Genomic DNA, 7927 nt, shown 5'->3' on the forward strand with positions numbered 1-7927 from the left:
ACGGTGTTGGCGCAGGTCCCGACCTCGACGACGCTACCGAGTACTTTCCGACAGTACGCACGTACGAGCTGCTCGATTACTTTCCGAGACGCCGGGTCGACGATCAACGTACAGCACAAGCTAGCTAGCTTTGTCTCGATGGTTACTTGATCCGGCGAGATGTACCGGCGAGATGTACGCGAACTAGTAGCACTTAAGAGACACACGCGAGATTGATTGCTAAAGGCCCGTGACGTGCCTTTGTATTTTATTGCTTCAATTGATCTGGTATTACAACGCAGGGGTACCCAAGTATTTATATTAGCTAACCTAGACTATTACAATACCTAGTCGGTATCGGTGATTGCTCCTAATCCGTACCGGACAGGACAACAACAGCGTGGTTGATTCCAACAATCACCCCCCAACCACGATGTCCTCACTTCACAGCTTGGACGCCGATCCTTCCCCGCATCTCCGTGAACTTCTGTCGTCCCAAAGACTTGGTCAGGATATCTGCAAGCTGATCATCGGTGCAAATGTAGTTGACTTCAATCTTGCCTTCTTCCACGCAATCTCGTATGTAGTGATACCTTATATCAATGTGCTTACTTCTATCATGATGCACTGGATTCTTACATAGAGCAATCGTGGATTTGTTGTCAACATAGAGCACCACTCCTTCCGGTTCCTTCTCAGTGAGGTCACCGAGTAGCCTTTCTAGCCACACACCTTGACCTGCCGCGGTTGCAGCTGCAATATACTCCGCTTCACAGGATGATAATGCGACCACCTTCTGCTTTTGTGATAGCCAACTCACTATGTTTCTTCCCAAGAAATATGCCACGCCCGAGGTACTTTTACGGTCGTCAATATCTCCTGCCAAGTCGCTATCACTGTAGCCAAGTAGCTCCACCATCTCCTTCCGCTTCTCTCTCAAATAGACACAACCGAAGTTAGTTGTCCCTTTGATGTACCTGAGTATTTGTTTCACAGCTGCCCAATGTTCTGTCGTGGGTGCTTCCATGAAGCGACTCACTACGCCAACGGAATAGGCCAAGTCCGGTCGTGTATTCACAAGATACCTTAGGCTTCCGACCACACTTCTATACTCCGTTGCATCAACCGCGGGTGCTTGGCTCCTCTTGCTAAGTTTAAGTCGAGGCTCCATTGGAACATGACTTGGATTGCAGTCCTCCATGCTACAGCTTTCAAGAATCTTCTTTGCATATGCCTCCTGGCATAGTGTGATTCCCTCCGGCTTTTGATGTACCTCGATCCCGATAGTAAGTCAAGAGCCCTAGATCACTCATCTTGAAAAGCTCCTTCATTTGTAGCTTGAATCTAGCAATCTCCTCTTCATCTGCTCCAGTTATCAAGAGATCATCAACATAGATGCCCACTAGGAGACGATCCTTGCCTTTACCTCGCTTATACATAGCATGCTCCAGTGGACTTTTCTCAAAACCAAGAGAAACTAGTGTACGATCAAGCTTGATGTTCCACGCCCGAGGAGCTTGGCATAGCCCGTACAATGCCTTGTGTAGTTTCAACACTTTGTGCTCCTCCCCCTTTTTGATGTAACCCGGTGGTTACTTCACATATACTTCTTCTTTTAACTCCCCGTTCAAAAACGCGGATTTTACATCCATGTGATGTAACTTCCAAGATTCTTGAGCCGCGAGAGCTATAACTAGCCTCACCGATTCATCCTTGTGACAGGAGCGAACACTTCCTCGAAGTCTACACCTTGCTCTTGTACGTATCCTTTGGCTACGAGCCTTGCCTTATGCTTCACCAAGTTTCCTTCGGCATCTTTCTTGACTTTATACACCCACTTGAGCCCTATGATTTTATGGTCGTTGGGTGGATTCACGAGCTCCCATGTATTGTTGTCTCGGATCGATCCCAACTCTTATTTCATAGCATGACGCCAACACTCCTTCGTATTTGCGTCCACAAATTCCGCCGGTTCCTCGGCGTTTGCTAGACACCGTCGCCCACTCCCGTTCATCATTACCGGGTTAATCGTCTGAAGAAATTTCTCCGGATATGAGTGTAACTCCGGATGTAGATGATCGGTTGTAGATGGACGTGTCGTTTTCTCCAGTACTTTCGGAGGCAACATAGGTGCCGAAGTGACGTCATCTTCTGCGTACAATTCTGCTAGCAACTGCGTGCCACTTCTGATGCTCGCTTCTGGGATGACAAGTAGAGGATCAGACTTACTTGTTGGTTGGCCACCAAGCCATACTACTGCTGCATCTTCTTCTCTTGAAAAACTTTCAGGTGCAACCACGTATGAACCATCAAACACATCCCCACGTGAGTCTTGTCCTTCCTTGATGCTGCAGCTCTTTCTTGGAACTTGCCCAAGTGGGATGCGTCCTTGCTGCTGCCCACTTGGATGACCTCCAGCCGGGTCTTCACTGGTTTCTGGCCTGGATCCCACATGTGTTCCATCAGCTGGACCGCTACGTCCATCACTGATGGCCGAGTAGCGAGGCGATGAGCCTGTTGTGCGCTCGCCTGGTGCGCCCGACGCAGTTCGCGCGTCCGGCTCGCCTCTGCTTGCGGGACTGCCAACTGCAGCGCCAGCACCAGCCGTACTGCTGCACGGCACGCCCTGCCTTGTCCCGCGGCTTCCTGGCACGGATTCCGCGCTCCTCGCCGTGTTGCCCGATGCCACACACTTGTTGCGCTTCCCTGGTCCGAATGTAATTCGTCCCACATCTCGTCTCGTCTTGAAATCTTTTGAACTGCTCTTTCGGCCACAGCTGGCCTCTCTCGGAGGCGCCGCACAAAGACAGCTTCTCCATGGCCGCGCACACGCAGCTATCGCCGCATCCGCTCCAGCAAAGTTGGCACTTACGTTCATAGCACTGACATAAGTTTCGGAATCACTCCCCGCGTCTGTAGCCTCGACACAGGTTTTCGAACCACGATCATGATGGGAGACTTTTTCTTCCGCAAGCTCGACAATTTCTTTAGTCAACGCTTGAGAGTCTGGATCCTCCTCGTCCACCAGTTTACACATCAACATCATGTCACCATCGTCACCTTGCTGGGCTATGAGCGCCTTCTGCTTCGGTGCTTCCTCGCAGTCAGTCTTGAAGTGGCCGAGGAGGCCACAGTTATAACACCTCACTTTCCTGATGTCAAATTTTCTCCTCGGTGGTGGTGCAGCCTCATCGTCTGAGTCATCGTCCGAGTCGGCGAAGTTCTTTCTCGCCAAACGCTGCTTCCCCTTCTTCTTGCTACTGCTTTTGGACCCGCCTTGCTTTTCAAGGGCGATCCACTGCGCCTTTGTGAGCATCACAAGCTCGTCGTTTCTCCCGTCTCCGAGACTGTACCGCATCCGCTCGTCATGAGCCTTATACCGTCCGACAAGATCATCAATGGAGAGTGTCTCGAGATCGACGCATTGCTCGATCGCCGTGACAATTTGCAGGTACCGGGGAGGGGCCGCTCGTAAGAACCGTCGGACAACCGAGGTCTCCGTGAGGTTTTCTCCAAGCACGCGGATCCGATTGACGAGAGTAGCCACCCGTGAAGCGAACGCATCCACGGACTCATCATCGCCCATGACCAAAGTCTCATAGTTCCTTAGGAGAGTTTGGAGATTGGCTTGCTTGACGCGGGTGTGTCCCTCGAACATGAGTTTCAGCGTATCCCACACCTCCTTTGCCGTTGCTTTCCCGATCAGGTGCTGGAGGACATCCATCGGCATCACCGAATAAATCGCCGACGCCGCCTGCCGATCCTTCCGGTGCTCGGCTCCCTCCTTGTTGAAGGTGTCGCCTCCTGGGTCGACCGCGTCCCATAGCTCGTTGGCGCGGAGACCACACTCCATGAGGGCCTTCCACACCCCGAAGTTCTCGCGATCAAATCGTGGGTACGACGAACTCGCCGGAGCAGCAAATACTTTAGCCGCACCGGAGTACTCCGCCAGCTGCTTGTTCTTCTCGTCGTCCGCCATGATCCTCCGTTACTAGAAGATCAACCTTGCTCTGATACCAATTGTTCGAGGGACACACCCGCGTCAAGCAAGCCAATCTCCAAACTCTCCTAAGGAACTACGAGACTTTGGTCATGGGCGATGATGAGTCCGTGGATGCGTTCGCTTCACGGGTGGCTACTCTCGTCAATCGGATCCGCGTGCTTGGAGAAAACCTCACGGAGACCTTGGTTGTCCGACGGTTCTTACGAGCGGCCCCTCCCCGGTACCTGCAAATTGTCACAGCGATCGAGCAATGCGTCGATCTCGAGACACTCTCCATTGATGAGCCTTATACCAATTGTTGGCGCAGGTCCCGACCTCGACGACGCTACCGAGTACTTTCCGACAGTACGCACGTACGAGCTGCTCGATTACTTTCCGAGACGCCGGGTCGACGATCAACGTACAGCACAAGCTAGCTAGCTTTGTCTCGATGGTTACTTGATCCGACGAGATGTACCGGCGAGATGTACGCGAACTAGTAGCACTTAAGAGACACACGCGAGATTGATTGCTAAAGGCCCGTGACGTGCCTTTGTATTTTATTGCTTCAATTGATCTGGTATTACAACGCAGGGGTACCCAAGTATTTATATTAGCTAACCTAGACTATTACAATACCTGGTCGGTATCGGTGATTGCTCCTAATCCGTACCGGACAGGACAACAACAGCGTGGTTGATTCCAACAAACGGTGTAGTTTTATGCAAAAATATAATAATAAAAAAGATGAAAAACAAGTGTAGAAGACGTACAGATTTTCTATGTTGATACATTCTCCAGTAGGACAAAAACCATGATTATTCAGAATCGATGAGACACGTTTCAGAACTTCATCTTGAGCCACCTGCATGGCATAGGGGACCTGCATGACACATTAAACTTGTATAAGAAAACGCCACTGAACGTGACCGTTAGAGCATCTACAGCCGGACGCCTCAAACGCTTGGGCGGATGGCCCAGTCAGTGACCGGTCAAAAAAATGCGACCCAAACGGGCGCCTCAAACCGGCCTCAAACGCCCGGGCTGACCGACACCCCTCATATCCAGCCCAAATCTGGGGCAGCTATGGGGTGGCCCGGGCGCGAACGGTCGCGTCCGCCACATCAGAGCTGGCCGACCCGACCTCATATATATTCATCCTCATCCGCTTCTGGAGCAAACCCTAGCCACTCCACTCTACCCCCAAGCTCCCACCCGGCGATCTCCAGCATGGCGGGAAGCGGATCTAACTCCAGCCAGTCCGGGTCCGTCGATTGGGGTGCCGTCCCGTGCGGGATGGAGGAGGCTCTGGCAATGCGTAGGGGCGTTAGTATGGGCTCTTTGGACTACTAGAAACAAAATCACTATCGAGCACAAATTTCCTTCTCACCCTGCTGACATTATTTTTAAATGCCACTTGTTCCTCCAGACTTGGATGCCGTTGGGGAAACGGCGGGACGCTGAGCGGATGAAGGAGGCCATGGAGCGGATCCGTTTGATCCAGATTGCCGCTCGTCACTAAGTTGAAGAGGATCTGATCTGCTTTGTTTTGTGTTGGCCGCCTGTTAGTTGTACCATGTTGCCTTCTTATTCAGGCTAAGGCCGGTTGCATGGCTTCGGCCGTTAATTATCTGCTGTTTACCTCGTTCTGTTGGATGCTGCCTGTTGGAGGGCTTTATTAATTTAAAGCCGGACGCTCCTTGCGTCTTCGTTCTATAAAAAAAGGCTCTGGCTGTCCGCATTGCCCTCAACCACTCCCAGGAGGACTGCACCTGACAGACGGGGGATCTGTCCTGCGCGAATCCATTGCATCAGTGCAACGGGCGCTGATATCCTTAAATTTACTGCTAAATCTTGCAGTGCTGCCATCCTTGTCAGAACAGCTGCCCTCATAAAAAACTTGTGTTGTCTGTGAACTACAAGTGATCTCCATTTGGGCACAGCAGATTTCTTGCAGGTATGTTTTATTCTGTTCTCAGATTGGATTGTGCTGCAATATTTTCAGACTTCGTCGTGATTATGAGTGCAGCTTTAAACAGCATAATGTATATGAACTGCTGCTGAGAATACAACTAGAAGTTTCTTACAAGTATGCTTTCTAAATTAAATCTGTTTTAAGAATCAATGAAGTATGAAATTTAGCTAGATAGTAATTCATATGAAGGGTGCGAACGTTGTCTGGAGACAAGGACACATTGTGCACAACGAAGATGTAGTGACCGAAGGCATGGCAACGTAGGCAATAATACTACAAATTGTGAAAGTGTTTGCTATAGAGCATGCATGCAATGTTTGTTATGCTTGCTACTTGATTTATTTATTCCTATTCTCAAATCTTAACCTTCCTATCTCCAACATAATATATCCAGCCCGATCAGTTGTGTTGGAAGCTTATTAGGTCTGGACATTTTACCGTTAAATCGATGTACATCGATGTTATTAACTCGAGTGTCATTCCCAATTCCAAACATGTTTGGAAAGTTAAAGTTCCTTTGAAAATCAAAGTGTTTATGTGGTTTGTCCATAAACAGGTCATTTTAACAAAGGACAACTTGGTTAAGCGCAATTGGATAGGATCTATTAGGTGTAGTTTCTGTGATCGAGATGAAACCATTAAACATCTATTCTTTGAGTGCCCGTTGGCAAAAATCTTGTGGCGCTCAGTGCAAATTGCTTTTAACATTACTCCTCCGAGTTCGGTCGGGTCGTTATTTGGAACGTGGCTGGATGGGATAGAGTCCGTTACAGCTAGACACATTCGTGTAGGAGTTTGTGCGTTGTTATGGGCAATTTGGAACTGCAGAAATGATTTGGCTTTTAACAGAATAACTACTATTCATTTTTTGCAGGTTGTATTCCGAGCTACGGCGTTGATCCGTATGTGGTCCCTACTCACTCCGACGAAGGCCAGGGAGCGTTTGGTTACTGGATCTGTCCGGTGGGAGATGGTAGCGCGGGATATATTCAACCGGTTTGGATGACGGTCATGTAATAGGATTGGCAATTAGTTTCCATACCTAGTTTTCTGCCAGCCGGTTGTGGCTTTATGGCCTTTTTTGTATTTTCGTGTTGACGTCTATGTGAGCTCGACGTAGTTTCCTTTTACGACTTTTCCGACATTGTGGAACCTATTTTATTTATCTAAGTGGCCGTATGCATCCACCTGATGCAGAGGCCGGGGAATCACCCCTTTTCCAAAAGAAACATAATATATCCAGCGACTTCGTGTATATGCCCATCTCCTGCTGCCATTCACCGAAAAAGGCTTTCGCCCCGCTTTATATATAAAGCAATGACCGACTACCACAGCTTAGATACAAACGCACACCACCACAACACACGCACACACCCAAGGCTGGATACATAGGCGCTGAGCGCAGCAAGACTACCCCTAGTACTACAAGAGCAACTGGAATCCTCAACCATGGACACGCCAACGCGAAGAGAAGAAGCCGCATATGACGAACCGTGTGCTCCAAAGCGGCGCCTTCAAGAAGGTTACGACACCAGAGCGCCGTCACCGCCCGACCCAAGGTCAGAGTTTCCCCTGGAGCAACACGACGGGCAATGAGAGCCGCGACGACGCCTTCAAGAAGGGAGCGAGCTTCGCCGCTGTCAGTCTGTCCGAAGATCGAACAGGTTTTCGCCCCGGCCAACACTCACCACCACCGGACGCCACATCCCATTGACCACGCCGCCCACACGGCCATGGCCACCGGGCAGCACCTAACCACGGGCTCGGCCCAAGAGCGCCGTGGAGCCACCACCAGGGCCGCCGCCCTGGCATCCAAGACCTGGACACCACCTCACTCGAGACCCACCGCTACCCCAACCAAAGATACGAGCGGAAAGGAACCGCCTTTCGCACCCCTAGGCTGCCCCCAACGCCGAAACCCAGAGGCCGGCCAAAATTGGCCTCCATCGACCCGTCTTGCTGCCGTGCGCGAGACGAGCATGGTTCTGCTG

The sequence above is a fragment of the Triticum aestivum genome, chromosome 3D (assembly GCF_018294505.1).
Source record: "Triticum aestivum cultivar Chinese Spring chromosome 3D, IWGSC CS RefSeq v2.1, whole genome shotgun sequence".
Lineage (NCBI taxonomy): Eukaryota > Viridiplantae > Streptophyta > Magnoliopsida > Poales > Poaceae > Triticum > Triticum aestivum.